At 44.1% G+C, this 16,335-nt stretch overlaps 1 protein-coding gene across 6 annotated transcripts in view; it reads right to left on the bottom strand.

The window, feature by feature from the left end:
- The window catches only part of lrrc3ca (leucine rich repeat containing 3Ca), a 177,647-nt gene that overhangs the window by 116,875 nt on the left and 44,437 nt on the right, over window positions 1-16,335 (bottom strand). For 2 of the 6 annotated variants that reach the window (XM_059638765.1, XM_059638767.1), the window contains exon 2: window positions 3,374-3,481. The exons of 2 other annotated variants lie outside the window; for them this stretch is intronic. The gene's annotated coding sequence lies outside the window, so the exon portion shown is untranslated. The remainder of the gene's footprint in view (window positions 1-3,373; window positions 3,482-16,335) is intronic. 2 more of the 6 variants (XM_059638766.1, XM_048560811.2) reach the window with 1 other exon arrangement.

The following is a 16,335-nucleotide window of genomic DNA, read 5'->3' on the forward strand; positions in this document are numbered from 1 at the left end:
GTCATCAATAGTCTATCTCTGCCTTAAGAGTATTTAAAGATTTTGAGGAAGGGAATACTAAAGTTTCAAGACTTCCTGAGAAAAAATTGTTTACTCACCTCAGTTTAAATGGATGCTCCCTAATCTATAAACAATGGCCATTTGTTCTAGATTCTCACACAAGAGGAAACATCCTTTCAATATTCACCAAGTTAAGTCCCTTCAGGATCTCATATGTTTCTACTAAGTCACTTCTGACTCTTCCACATTCCAGAGGATGCATTCCTAACTTCTCCAATCTTTCCTAATAGGGCAATCTGCTCATTCCAGGTACTAGTCTAGTGAACCTTCTCTGAACTGCTTCCAAGGTATTAATACCTTTCCACAAGTAGAGTGACCAGCATATTCACAGTACAGGATAGGGGCATCACTGTCTAGACCAGCAAGTATGGTGAACTGGGTAGCATAGTTAGATCACATGGAATACAGGAAGAGCTAGCCATTTGGATACAAAATTGGCTTGAATATAGGATAAAGAGGGAGGTGGTGGATGGTTGCTTTCCGGACTGGAGGCCTGTGACGAGTGGTGTGCCACATGGATTGGTGCTGGGTCCACTGCTTTTTCATCGTTTACATAAATGATTTTGACATAGGAGGTATGGTTAGTAGGTTTGCAGATGACACCAAAATTGGTGGCGCAGTGGACAGGGAAGGAGGTTATCTCAGAGTACAACATGATCTTAATCAGATGGGCCGATGGGCTGAAGAGTGGCAGGTGGAGTTTAATTTAGATAAATGAGAGTGTTGCATTTTGGCAAGGCAAACCAGGACAGGACTTATACATTAAATGGCAGGGCCCTAGGGACTGTTGCTAAACAAAGAGATCTTGGGTGCAAGTTCATACTTCATTTAAAGTGGAGTCCCAGGTAGACAGGATAGTGAAGAAGGCATTTGGAAATTTTTGAGTGATAATGGGAACTACAGATGCTGGAGAATCCAAGATAATAAAGTGTGAAGCTGGATGAACACAGCAGGCCAAGCAGCATCTCAGGAGCACAAAAGCTGACGTTTCGGGCCTAGACCCTTCATCAGAGAGGGGGATGGGGTGAGGGTTCTGGAATAAATAGGGAGAGAGGGGGAGGCGGACCGAAGACGGAGAGAAAAGAAGATAGGTGGAGAGGAGAGTATAGGTGGGGAGGTAGGGAGGGGAAAGGTCAGTCCAGGGAAGACAAACAGGTCAAGGAGGTGGGATGAGGTTAGTATGTATGAAATGGAGGTGCGTCTTGGGGTGGGAGGAAGGGATGGGTGAGAGGAAGAACAGGTTAGTGAGGCAGAGACAGGTTGGACTGGTTTTGGGATGGAGTGGGTGGAGGGGAAGAGCTGAGCTGGCTGTGTGGTGCAGAGGCGGGAGGGGACGAACTGGGCAGGTTTTGGGATGCGGTGGGGGAAGGGGAGGTTTTGAAGCTGGTGAAGTCCACATTGATACCATTGGGCTGCAGGGTTCCCAAGCGGAATATGACTTGCTGTTCCTGCAACTTGCAGGTGACATCATTGTGGCACTGTAGGAGGCCCATGATGGACATGTCATCTAAAGAATGGGAGGAGGAGTTGAAATGGTTCGTGACTGGGAGGTGCAGTTGGTTATTGCGAACCGAGCGGAGGTGTTCTGCAAAGCAGTCCCCAAGCCTCCGCTTGGTTTCCCCAATGTAGAGGAAGCCACACCGGGTACAATGGATACAGGATACCACATTGGCAGATGTGCAGGTGAACCTCTGCTTAATATGGCAAGTCATCTTGGGGCCTGGGATAGGGGTGAGGGAGGAGGTGTGGGGGCAAGTGTAGCATTTCCTGCGGTTGCAGGGGACGGTGCCAGGTGTGGTGAGGTACCCGCAACACATTCCTCACACCCCGCCCCCGCCACAACCGCCCAAAGATCCCCCTCGTCCTCACATACCACCCCACCAACCTCCGGATACAACGCATCGTCCTCTGACACTTCCGCCATCTACAATCCGACCCCACCACCCAAGACATTTTTCCATACCCACCCTTGTCTGCTTTCCAGAGAGACCACTCTCTCCGTGACTCCCTTGTTCGCTCCACACTGCCCTCCAACCCCGCCACACCCGGCACCTTCCCCTGCAACCGCAGGAAATGCAACACTTGCCCCACACCTCCTCCCTCACCCCTATCCCAGGCCCCAAGATGACTTTCCATATTAAGCAGAAGTTCACCTGCACATCTGCCAATGTGGTATACTGTATCCATTGTACCCGGTGTGGCTTCATCTACATTGGGGAAACCAAGCGGAGGCTTGGGGACTGCTTTGCAGACCACCTCCGTTTGGTTTGCAATAAACCACTGCACCTCCCAGTTGCGAACCATTTCAACTCCCCCTCCCATTCTTTAGATGACATGTCCATCATGGGCCTCCTACAGTGCCACACTGATGCCACCCGAAGGTTGCAGGAACAGCAACTCATATTCCGCTTGGGAACCCTGCAGCCCAATAGTATCAATGTGGACTTCACCAGCTTCAAAATCTCCCCTTCCCCCACTGCATCCCAAAACCAGCCCAGTTCGTCCCCTCCCCCCACTGCATCCCAAAACCAGCCCGGTTCGTCCCCTCCCGCCACTGCACCACACAACCAGCCCAGCTCTTCCCCTCCACCCACTGCATCCCAAAACCAGCCCAGCCTGTCTCTGCTTCCCTAACTTGTTCTTCCTCTCACCCATCCCTTCCTCCCACCCCAAGCCGCACCTCCATTTCCTCCCTACTAACCTCATCCCACCTCCTTGACCTGTCCGTCTTCCCTGGACTGACCTATCCCCTCCCTACCTCCCCACCTATACTCTCCTCTCCACCTATCTTCTTTTCTCTCCGTCTTCGGTCCGCCTCCCCCTCTCTCCCTATTTATTCCAGAACCCTCACCCCATCCCCCTCACTGATGAAGGGTCTAGGCCCGAAACGTCAGCTTTTGTGCTCCTGAGATGCTGCTGGGCCTGCTGTGTTCATCCAGCTTCACACTTTATTTGGAAGTTTTTTTTTCCTTTATTCATTCGCTGGGTGAGGGCATTGCAGGCTTGGCCAGCATTTATTGTCCATCCCTAATTGCCCAGAGGGCAGTTGAGACTCAAACACATTGCTGCAGGTCAGGAGTCACATGTAGGCCAGACCAGGTAAGGATGACAGTTTGCTTCCCTCAAGGACCATAGTGGGTTTTTCCCCAACAATGGGCAATGGATTCACAATCATCACTAGATTCTTAATTCCAGATATTTATTGAATTTAAATGGTGGGATTTGAACCAGGTCCCCAGAACGTTATCTGGATCTCTAGATTAACAGTCCAGCAATAACACCACTAGGCCATCGCCTCCCCTCTGATGCTTACCTTTATTGGTTAGTACATTGATTATTGGAGTTGGGAGATCATGTTGTAGCTGTACAGGACATCGATGTTGCCACTCTTCGAATACTGTGTTCAATTCTGGTCTACCTGCTACAGGAAAGATGTTGTTAAACTTGAAAGGGTTCAGAAATGATTTACAAGGATGTTGCCAGGGTTGGAGGGTTTGAACCACAGGGAGAGGCTGCATAGGCGAGGCTATTTTCCCTTGAGCATCAGAGGCTGAGGGGTAATCTTACAGAGGTTTATAATGTTATGAAGGGCATGGATAGGGCGAATACCCAAATTCTTTTGCCCAAGGTAGGGGAGTCTAAAACTAGATGCCATAGGAATAAAGGTGAGACGAGAAAGATTTAAACAGGACATAACAGGCAACTTTTTCAAGTAGAGGGTGGTGCATGTATGGAATAAGCTGCCAGAGGAAGTGGTGGAGGCTGGTACAATTACAACATTTAAAAGGTATCTGGATGGGTACGTGAATAGGAAGGGTTTAGAGGCATAGGGGCCAAATGCTGACAAATAGAACTAGATTTATTTTGGATATCCTGTCGGCATGGACGAGTTGAACCGAGGAGCTGTTTCTGTGCTGTACATCTGTCTGACTCTAGCTATCACCCATCCCGAATTGCCCAGAAAGCAGTTAAGTTTCAACCACATTTCTGGTGGCCCCGGTCATCAGTAATCTCACTTTTCTTTCAGAATTCCAGATTTTTATTTAATCAAATTTCAGCACCTGCCATGGTGGGACTCAAACCCATGTCCCACAGAACCTTAAATTCAGGAATCTCAGCCTACTGACATTCCCTCTGCGCCACCATCACATCACAGCTCCTGTCGCTTCCTACCAGGCTAGTTTCTATTTTAATTCATTCACAGGGTGAACATATTACCGGCTAGGCAGCATTTATTTCCCATCCCTAGTTGCCCATTGGGCAATTCGGAGTCAACCACAATGCTGTGGGTCTGGAGTCACATGTAGGCCAGACCAGGTAAGGATGACAGCTTCCTTTCCTGAAGGTCATTAGTGAACTGGAGTGATTTTCCTGACAATTGATTCATGGTCATCATTAGTCTTTTAACTCCAGACTGCTTTTATTGAATTCAAATTCCACCATCACCTGTGGCAGGATTTGAACTTAAGTCCCTAGAACACTACCCAGATTGCTGGAATGACAGTCCAGCGATAATACCACTAGGCCATCACCAATCATGTACCATTGAAGTAATGAGCTAAGCCAGGCTTATATCCTTCCAGCGGTCAAAGAAGTACAATTTACAGAGAAAGAATGGAGAAATGTGAAGATTTATAGACAGAGTTGCCAAGCCACCTTAAATGTTTACTCCCTCCCCACTGATGCGTTCTGACCATAGCACATACCATTCACACTGCAGCAGCTCACTGAAACCCCTTCAAGAGCAACCACCAAAACAACTGGCTCTAACCATCTTGAAAGGACAAAGACAGCAGATACGTGTGAACACCACAACCTCTGCACGATCGCCTCCAAGCCACAACGTGACTGACAGCAACATTGCTGCTCCTTCACTGCTGCTAGGTCTGAATACTGGGACCCCTTTCCTAACACCACTCCCAACATCACTGGACAATGATGTGAGAAGGTGGCTCACCAACACATTCTCAAGGGCACTTGGCGATGGGCAATTAATTTCTGGCCTGGTCAACACACAAATACACTATCTATGAAGAATGGAAGTTGCGTTGGACATCACTCTCTGTGGATATTCTAACTTTGCAATCTAAGGTAAGTTGGAAGAGAATTCTGCCCATAATACATAAGCACAGCTTCCCATAAATTTGCAAATACCAGAAACACTGACATTCTTAGCTTTCGGTGATTTTGTATTTATTCAACTAATATAAATGTGTTAAAAGTGACCCTTCTAAAACCTCCAGACCCACAAACGTTACAGGATAAGCCATTCAGTAGGGGCTGGGGCGTTCATCATAGCCATCTGACATGCCTTTGCTAGATTCACCATCACCAATCCTCCTTTGTGGTTTTCATTTAATTACTGGCAGCTCACCACTACCCCTCAAGGGCAATTAGATATAGGCAATAAAATACTGGCCAGCAAGAAATGTCCATATGCCATGAGTGAATATTAAAAAAAAATGAAGACTTCAGCAGAAGAGAGGCTCAATTTTGATAAACAGAACAGATTTATTGCATATCTAATGGTTAGTTACTTTACATCCAAGAATCATGATTATCTCTCATGGGACAGCAGGTTCAAGAGCAAGTACACATTACTATTGGTCCATATATGGTCCAACAAACGGCTAGCTACTCCCAGCAACAGTACTTTATATGTTGATGGGTGGAGGTTATTTTACAATGTCAGTTAACCCTTTCAATTACCCACGGCCTCATACAACATACCCGCATAGATACTTATAATTTGTCTAAGTCATCCAACAGAGCTAGTGGTGAAAGGCCTCTTTGTTCACTCCCTGGTCTGTGTCGAAGGTAGCAAAGGTTAAATTGACCAATTCAGACACAGGGGGAACATAGAGTGAGGCAGAGAGGCAGGCAGAGAATACAGATCTTTCATCAACGCAGATTGAACAGTGAATCTCAACAACGTTTACGCTGACTGGAGCGCTAACCTTAGAAAAACTAAATCCACTTATTTATATCCCTAATGTGCTAAGTTCATTCTATTTATACCACCAAAGAGGACATGAGTCAGACAATGATCACGAGCTTCTAATTGTTAAAGGTATGACAGGTCAATATCTATTCCTCAGGGTCTTACAGATTTAGGAAGTACAACAATCAAACTGTTATTTCCACATAATACATCAGAGAGCGATAAAAGCAAAACTCACCTAATTATGAGTTAACAAGGACTGGGCAGGTCTGAACAGCCTTTAGACTGCTGTCAGTTAGCTGGCAATACATTCTCAGCTCTCAACGTAATGCACAGCCCCTTTACTGCCCTCAGTCTCCACCTCTCATAGTCAGGCTGGCACTTTCAATATCCAGCTCACAAAAGGAAAATAAAACTTACATTTATACTGTCTTTTCACCAGCATCTGGACTTCCCAAATATAGCCAATAAAATATATGATAAGTGCAGTCACTATAATGAAGAAAACACTGCAGCCAATTTACTCACAGTAAACTCCCACAAATAGCAATGTGGTCATGACCTGGTGATCTGTTTTTAGTGATGTTGACTGAAGTTGATGTTAATTGATTTAATGACGTTGATATTGGCCAAGACACCAGGGATAACACTCCTGCTGTTCTTTGAAATAGTATCAGTGTAAACCTTTACTACTGTAACTCCTGCCCCTCACCCCTAAAAGTGTCAGGGACAACTGTATACACAGGCATGTCCCACACATCACTCATTGGCACATCCATGAGTAATCCTGCAGCCTCTCCAGTCAATGTCAGGAGTTTGGCATCATTTTCATTGCACTAAGCAATGGAAAAGAAAGGAAATCATAATTTGCCAGCCACAGTTCATCCCAATTTCCAATCTGTGCATGGATCTCAAAGTCAGTGAGATTTTAATGCTTTCTTCAAGAGTTGCTTTTTGAGCTCGATCCAGTATGTTCGGGCCAAGGCAAACGAGTCCCTGTGCAGCCTGGATAGTTCACATTGTAGTTTCTATATTTCTTAATCCCAGATTCAATGGCTTGATTCTGATATTGAGGAATGAAGTTTTTCTTAATTATTTTATACAAAATGCATTTTTAAACCATTATATGTTCTCAAGTAAATATCACAATCAATTCTCTACACCGGACATTGAGAATTTCACTTACTGAAGAAATCCAATTATATATCATCAGCGTTTGCTGAATTATCTAAAACTTGTGTTACTGAGGGAACAGCTGATAAATTACAGATAGAATGAAGTCAAGAACGTGTAACTGGTTAAGGATTTAAACTGGATAAGTTTTAAAATGAGATGAGATTCATTTCTGTGCTCAGTCTTGTAGTGGGACTGCAGTGAGCATCATGAGTTTAGTGCAAGAAACAATGAGGATTGTTTGCAGCAAAGAATGAATGGAAATCTCTCTCATCACACTGCAAATGAGCTAACACACTTAGGTGAGATAAACAGTATTCATAAATCGTAGAATATCTACAGTGTGGAAACAGGCCCTTCAGCCCAACAAGTCCACATCGATCCTCAGAGCATCCCACCCAGACCAATCCCCCTTAATGTCATAATATTCTTGTGGTATCCAAATGTAACACAAATAAGGTACATGGATTATATTTATTAAAAGATCTCCAATGGTTTATTTACAGCTAAACTAGTACAGATATTATAAAACTATTACTAGATATAGCCTGCATCCTGGATACTACAAACTGACTATGGCCTCTGATCACTTGATAACATCCATTGCAGGTTCAACTCCATATTGGGTTTCTTAAAGGGCCTTCACTCTTAAAGTGATAATACAACATCACCCATTTTTCCAAAGATAACTTTCATGTGAAACAAGTGAAAACACGTGAACATGGGATTTTAGCATAATTAGTCGCACAGAGATAAGGATTGTAACATTTATGATAATATAACGATAAGAGCCCACATATTATTTTCGAGGTTTAATAACTCTTCCAGATCTTTCTGTGGCATAACCTTTTGAAGATGTGAATTTTGCCCTTGACTGTTCATTGTCAGTGTGTTGATGGCTCTCCTGGTGTTCAGTTACATGGTCATTTTCTGATTGTGTTTGTTTTTGAGTCAGCTGAATGCAGTTAGCACAGTGTACGCTGCCCTTAATTAGCTTCTGTTCCTCCACAATGCTGCTTTGTTGAGTAGTGGAACTTCCAAAGATCTGGACTCAATGTACACTTTAGAGGCCTTTGCAGGTAGCCATGTTCCCATTGTGGGATGTGTGACTACGGCCTTTAGTCCTGCTGCTGTTGGCTCCATACCCGCATGCTGGTCACATACCATTCCATCCTCACTTGTTTGTTGAGGGATACAGCATACACCTTGCAGAATGAGGATAAGTGGGTGGCTTGGCAAAACTATTCTCACCTGCCTTCTGAACACGTTCTCTGCTGGCGATCGTAACTTTGTATCCACAGTGTGGCTTTGATGTGCGACATGGTAACACAGAAATCTTCTCTTGTTTTATCCTATACTTTTGGACAAGAGATTTAATAGCGTGAACGATGTGCTTGATGATATTATTTGATCTGAGATAATGTGTAGACAGGGTCACATAATTTGTACCTCATTAGTCACACACATCCCTGAACGTTTGCCCGGATACTATGTTTCATTGCAAGAAATAATTTCTTCATATGCGCGGAAGATGTAGCATGTGGCATTCATTGTGTCTGCCATAAACACACTTGAGGGGTCTTTACTCATCTGACCATTGGAAATTTGGGGCAAGGGTCAGTGAGGAAGATAAAGTCATGTCCATTCATGGGTGATAGGTCAGTGGTGATTTTGGACCAAGGAACAGTTGAGACCTCATGAGGGCACAGCGGTTTATAATGTTGCAGTGGCTCCTAGTTCTGGCATATCTCACCCATCATCATTAACAGTTCAATGCACCCTTCACCAGTAGATCAGATCATGTGCTAATCCTCTCACCCACTCTGTACACATTTGTCTTTGGTGGAGTTGCGATAAACTGTCCAGGTACAGAGTTTTACAAGCAAGTACTTGATCCCTTTAAAAACCTTTTAAAAATTTTGGAAATTGCCATGACCATTGGTTGCTGGGAAACACCAGTGTTCCTTTTTTGAATGGTATTGTTGGGCCTTTTCATATCCAGTTGACAATCCTTAGTTAAAAATCATATTCAAAAAACTATCTCAGGATAGCAGTGGAGTATGAGATTCATTTCTGTGCTCAGCCCTATCGTAGGACTGCAGTGAGCACCATAAGTTTAGCAAAAGAAATAATGAGGATTGTTTGAAGCAAATAAGGAATGAAAATCTCTCATTATACCACAATTGAGCTAACATACTTCAGTGAGCTTCACAGTATTTATAGAATCCCTAACAATGTAGAAACAGGCCCTCTAGCCCAACAAGTCCACAGTGACCCTCAGCACATCCCACCCAGACCCATAAACCTGCATTTCCCATGGCTAACACACCTAGCCTGCACATCTTTGGACTGTGGGAAGAAACCAGAGCAATAGACAATACAATAGGTGCACGAGTAGGCCATTCGGCCCTTCGAGCCAGCACCACCATTCATTATGATCAGGAAACGCACACAGACACAGGGAGAACATGCAAACTCCACACAGATGGTTACCCAAGGCTGGGATTGAACCTGGGATCTTGGCACCGTGAGGCAGCAGTACTAACCACTGAACAAGTTGGTTAAAATTGTACATCTTTGTCAAATTGCAAGTGAACATTCTAAGCCAGGTCTGCAAAGTGCAGATTTTAATTGTTCTATAACATGCTGACATCAATTAAGGATTAATAGCTAGGTGCAGGCAATATCCTCTCATGGGGTCTCAGTTCTTTATTCTTCTGAACTCCCAATCATTACAAAAATTATATGGCCTTCTGTGAGCAGAATACCATCAAACAGAAGTAGGTGACCTTATTGTTCCAGTTTGTCTATTGTCTAAAAATACACCTCTGGCTTTTAACATCTTTAATTCTATTAGCTTTCCTTCTTCCATCTCTGCTGGACACAGATAAATAGATCTAACCTGTTCCTGAATGAACTAATCCCAGGGTAAGCCTCGCCATAGTCTTGTTTTGTTTGTGTCTTGTTTACTTTGCTCTCAGTATAGACTAGTCGTTCCTAAATTTTTCAGTAACATGGCATATTTTGGGCATATTTTGATGAGAAAAACAATTCCGTGTCACACCCAATTTTTCCAGATGAATCGATTGCTCATCAATATCACATTTACTTGCATTTATTCCAATTAGGGCCTTACTAGAGAGAGGTTTGTAACATAGTGCATATGACAAGTTAAAGTTGGATCAAAAGCATTCACTCATCTGAAAGTTTTTAAAGAAGGGTCACTGGGCCCAAAATGTTAACTCTGATTTCTCTCCGCAATTGCTGCCAGACCTGCTGAGTTTTCCCAGCAATTTCTGTGCTTGTTTCTGATTTACAGCATCCATAGTTCCTATGGTATGTTTTTCAAAAGCATTCATGTTTCAAATCACCATCTTCAAATGCAAGTGCAGGCATAATTTTCAAAATCTGCTTAACACACCAATTTCCAGCAATCCACTGCAAAACACAACGTAGAGTAAACTGCGATTTACTGGGATTGTAGGGAACCTGGGCCAGCCAATGTGTGCAGAACTTTCTGATCTGAGAAGGAATCGATGAGTGACTAGTTGCTAATTTCTCATGCAGCACATCTTCAGTATCTGCTGACAGCTCACCTAATCGCCATTTAATTATTATCGGAGAATGGAATTTTATTGATCTTTTCTGCAGCTCCTAACACCGCACCTACAGTTATTTTACACGTAGCCAATAAGGTTTCACCATGGGTTTGGACTTCTCTGATTTTGCTACAAAGCTCAGCCACCAGGTAATTAGTCTCTCAAATTTTGTGCAGTACCTGCACTTGCTCCATCACATATTGGACCCAAGATAACAAGGTGTAGAGCTGGATGAACACAGCAGGCCAAGCAGCATCAGAGGAGCAGGAAAGCTGACATTTCGGGCCTAGACCCTTCCCCAGTGGACTACAGTCCACATTCAAGCCTTTCCAATTTGGCCCCAACCATGACAATATCAACATTCAGAATATTGAGACCCTTCAGAAGCGTTTTCTGAAACTAGCTCAGATTCTTCAGCATCAGCAGTTCCTATTAAATCTGATACGTATTGGGTCCATCTGCTTGACATTTTGTTCTCTCAAGCTCTTGAAGTACTGAATATGTTTGTTCACAAGAGATGGATGTTTTGCCTGTAAATGTTGTCTTAACTTATTTGGTACCCTCACAAGTGTTTGCCAATTTCTCTCCATAGATGAGAAATTCAGAAAAGGGAAAAGCAGCATCTCCTGTCCATGAAAGTCTAAAGGCCACAAAGCTGACATTGTACTGACTCTGAACAGTTCTTGCTTTTCTTTCATTTGAGTTCTGATGTTTCATTGACTGAATTAGCAGAGGAATTGCCTCTTTTGATGGGAAACTTCTCAATTTCTTCTAAGTCTTAGATCAGTGGTATGACTTAAAAAGTGGAATCATATCCAGACAGACAGAGCCCAACAGCTGCTAAAATGTGCGCTTCTCGACGGCACATGTGCATTTTTTTCTCATTCTGGAAGTACAATATGTGATCCTATTTAGATTGAATCCAAGACAACAAAGTGTGGAGCTGGATGACCACAGCAGGTCAATCAGCATGTCAGGAGCACAAAAGCTGACGTTTCGGGCCTAGACCCTTCATCATCTCTCTGATGAATGGTCTAGGCCCGAAACGTCAGCTTTTGTGCTCCTGAGATGCTGCTTGGCCTGCTGTGTTCATCCAGCTCCACACTTTGTTATCTCGGATTCTCCAGCATCTGCAGTTCCCTTTATCAGTATTTAGATTGAATGTTTGGTTCTGTGCACGTGCAAGAGGGCTGCAAAACCAAATGGATTTCCCTTCTCCTGCACATGTGCAGTGTAAGATGTCTATGGAGGCATATGTACATGCAGTTGAATGGGGTGCCTGTGCCACCAAGCACTGCCTTCAGTAACAGACGCTGAAGGTCCAGAGCAGATTGGAAGCATAGACACAGTCTCAATGCTCAAATAAAGCACAGCTGCTTTCAAAAACGTTTGTTGCACAGTTCTCACCTTGCTGTGGCTCACTGGTTGAAAACCACTGATATAGAGGACTCATTCCCTTCCTTTCACATCTTAATTTGTACCCAATTTTGCATCTTATTTTCTTTCTCCATTATTGACCCCTCTGTCTTTCGCACTGGGCCTCTGCTTCTGTCAAAAGTACACAAAACAAAATTCCCAGCACCTTTGTGAAGAGGAATGGTACCAGACTCGAAACATTTCCTTGGTTTTTCTCTCTCTGCACAAAGGCTGCCGAGTTTCTCCAACATTCTCTGTATTTATTTCAGATTTCCAGCATCCTCAGTATTTTGCCTTTATGATAATAAGGGGTAGGAATTCATTTTGGGCGGTGATGCACGAGGAGTGGGATTAGCTCAGCTGCAATGTCAGTTCCATTTCAGTCAACGAGTTGAAACATACTAAATAAAAAAACGAAAGAACTGCAGATGCTGTAAATCAGAAATAAAAGCAGAAGTTGCTGGAAAAGCTCAGCAGGTCCGGCAGCATCTGTGAAGAGAAATCAGAGTTAACGTTTCGGATCCAGTTCTGAGGAAAGATCACTGGACCCGAAACGTTAACTCTGATTTTTCTTCATTGATGCTGCCAGGCCTGTTCCTGAGTTGAAACGTACCACCTTGCAAGCATTTTGAGCAGTAAGTAGGTAATCAGACACTTGAAGAAACAAATTGGCCGGACATGAAATAAAAAGGAAGCAGGACTAACTAAAAAGGGCAGGCGGCACGGTGGCTCAGTGGTTAGCACTGCAGCCTAACAGCGCCAGGGGCCTGGGTTCGATTCCAGTTCGGGTGACTGTCTGTGTGGAGTTTGCACATTCTCCCCGTGTCTGCGTGGGTTTCCTCCGGGTGCTCCAGTTTCCTCCCACAGACCAAAGATGTGCAGGCTAGGTGGATCGGCCATGCTAAATTGCCCGTAGTGTTCAGGGGTGTGTGGGTTATAGGGGGATGGGTCTGGGTGGGATGCTTCAAGGGGCGGTGTGGACTTGTTGGGCCAAAGGGCCTGTTTCCACACTGTAGGGAATCTAACCTAATCTGATCTAACCTGGCAGCACTTTCAAGGAGCTAGCATGGGTATGACGGACTGAGTGGTATTCTTCTGTGCTTTGAGGGTCCCTGTAGGGAGGGGTGGTCAAGACCCCAAGTGATGCTGTAAGCTGAAAACTTGGGGTGGCTCTGAAACAGTTATAACAACTGTGTCCCATACAGCAAGGTGGGGGGCACTGTGGCTTGGTGGTCAGCACTGCTACCTCAAGGTGCCAGGTTCGATTTCACCCTCAGTGGGGTTTGTACATTCTCTCCCCGTTTGCATGGCTTTCCACCCACAGTCCAAAAATGTGCAAGTTAGGCTGATTGGCCATGCTAAATTACCCATTGTGTTCAGTCATGTGCAGGCTAGGTGGATTAGCCATGGAAAATGCAGGGTTACAGGGACAGGATAGGGGTTTGGGTCTGTGTGGGATGCTCTTCGGAGGGTCAGTGTGGACCCATTGGGCCAAATGGCCTATTTCCCCACTGTAGGTATTCTACAGAGAGACAGGCCCCGTACTTACACTGAACAACACCTGCACACTCAAGTCTCCCTCCTCCTCTCACTTGGGGGCTGTAATAGTTTAAGCCTCCGAATGAGACAAAAGTAAGACATATCTGCCCACTGCCTGCCCCATTCCATGGTTATGTTTGTGCCCAGACACCCTTGAAGTTGGAGCATGCAGTGTCCGTCAATTCTCTCTGTGCCTTCAGGGAAGGTCAGCACTGCCAGGGATACAGTGCTTCATCTCCCCTGCCAACTCCATTTTGATTTAAACCCTTCCCTCGCTCCCTATCTCCCCCCATTTCAGATGATTTGTGTTGTCCTTAACAGACTTTGGTGTTTTACCAGTGGCAGCTAGTGGTTTAGAAAAACACATGAAAACAAGCAGCTTGGTGGCTCAGTGGATAGCAATGCTGCCTCACAGCACCAGGGACCCTAGTTCAATTCCAGCTTTGGGTGACTGTCTGTGTGGAGTTTGCATGTTCTCCCTGTGTCTGTGTGGGTTTCCTCCGGGTGCTCCAGATTCTTTCCACAGTCCAAAGATGTGCAAGTTTGGTAGATTGGCCATGCTAAATTATCCATGGTATTCAGGGATGTGTAGGTCAGGTGCATTAGCCATGGGAAATGCAATGTTACAGGGAGTGGGATGGGTCTGGGTTGGATGCTTTTTGGACGGTCAGTGTGGACCTGTTGGGCTGAATGGCCTGTTTCCACGCTGTGGGGATTCTATGAAAAGTCACAATGGTTTTGGATGGTGGGAGAGTTGCTTGCTTTTGCGTGAACACGCATCTGGATAAAGAGATAATTAGAAAGTGAGAAAAAGTCCAGGAAACATTGTTCCACATCACATGCTGGTTACCAGGTTTAAGATTCTTGTGTTTTTCTCAAAGCATGCAAGATGAAAAGCTTTAGCAAGCACTATCTCATGTTCAGATAATAAGGCTAATTTTTATTCTGAAACTTTTTAAATCAGCATGAGTAACCCAGTGCATGTATTGGGTTACTTTCTGCATACTGATTTACATTTGTTTCATCATTTATTCATTAAGAACGAAGGAATAGAACTGAGGAACAGGAGTAGACCATTGAGTCCATCAGTCAATTAGTTGTAACATACTACCAGGCAAACATTTTGAACAGTAAGTTCAACAGGTAATTGAACACACACTTGGAAAACAAGATATTATGTGGAAATGAAATTAAAAAGAAGTGGGTCTCGTTGGGCAGCACTTTCAAAGTGCTAGCATGATGTGATGGGCTGAATGTTTTTTATGGTGTGTGCAAGGGGTTTTGTCAGGGCTTTCTAAAGTGGGGCTGTGTGATCTCAGCCCCACTTTTTTGGTCTGCCCCTCATAACCTCTAACTCACTACTTTATCAAAATATATTTAAAAGGACGTGCAGCATCTGGAAAATATTCACTGATTGTTTGTTATTCTGTGGCAAATTGCTCCCCATGAACTGTTACTAACTGACTCTCTGTTTACAGCACACCCCATTCATGTCTCTGGAATAGCCCAAAGCAGCCATTTGTTTCCTGTGGACAGGAGGCCGACTCCACTCACTGCTCTGCATATTTGACTTTCTATTATTCATCCACACAACCTGTACAACAGCTGTAAGTGGCACTTTTATTTTAGCAGGCCTAAATAATTTATGAATGAACCTGCTAACAAGGCAATGAAGGATGAGGTAATCAATATGCTTCTGTTTTCAATTGCATTTTTAAGAGTGTGAGTTGCTTCTGCCACATTATTTTGGAATTTGATACTGTTTAGGAATTTAGAATTGGTACTTACTTGACTTGAACTATAGTTTTAAAAATTTAACCCTATTTTTCCAGATCAACCTGTTATTACACACCGCTAGAGTAGGTGGGACTTGAACCTAGGCCTCCAGTCCAGGGATAGGGATGCTACCACTACACCACAAGAGGGTCCTGGAACATAGAGCAGGTGATTCAGCCCCACAAGAAAAGTTCTGCTCGTTTAGATGTTGAGGAACCTGAATCCCTGCCTTTGATTCCACAGTTCCTTGATACACATTCCTGATAAAATCCAGTTATCCCAGCCTTGAAAGTTTAATTTGCTCAGTATCTTTTGCCGAGAGTGGGAGACTCTCAGATTCCCACTACTGATTGTTTGGACAAGTGCCTCCTGACTTCAGGAGTGGGGAGGCCCAATGTAGTGTATGTTTCCTCCCCTTATCCCTCTCCAGTATCTGAGAACACTGGCTTCCCCGAGAGAAGTCTAAGCTCTGTCAGGGTTTCAGGGCAACATGAGATGGAAACAGAGAGACGGTATTGTGGTATAGAACACACATCACCCAACTAATGAGTGGCACACTCTTAAAGGGCTGAATAGCCTGCTCTACTTTACTATTAAAACAGAATTATCTCAGGTTAACCAAGCACCAATTGCAAACACTTAGGCAATATTATAAAACTGGTCTAATGTAATAAAATTAATTCACACACTTAAAAATGCAATCCAAAATCTAAATGTATTGATTACCTCATCTCTCATTGCCTACTTAGCAGGTTCGTGAGGGATACGGTTTCCCCATTTATTTTAACAGCACACAATTAACAAGAACTAAACAGTCTGTTATATACAGAC

The sequence above is a fragment of the Stegostoma tigrinum genome, chromosome 31, assembly GCF_030684315.1.
Source record: "Stegostoma tigrinum isolate sSteTig4 chromosome 31, sSteTig4.hap1, whole genome shotgun sequence".
Classification (NCBI taxonomy): domain Eukaryota; kingdom Metazoa; phylum Chordata; class Chondrichthyes; order Orectolobiformes; family Stegostomatidae; genus Stegostoma; species Stegostoma tigrinum.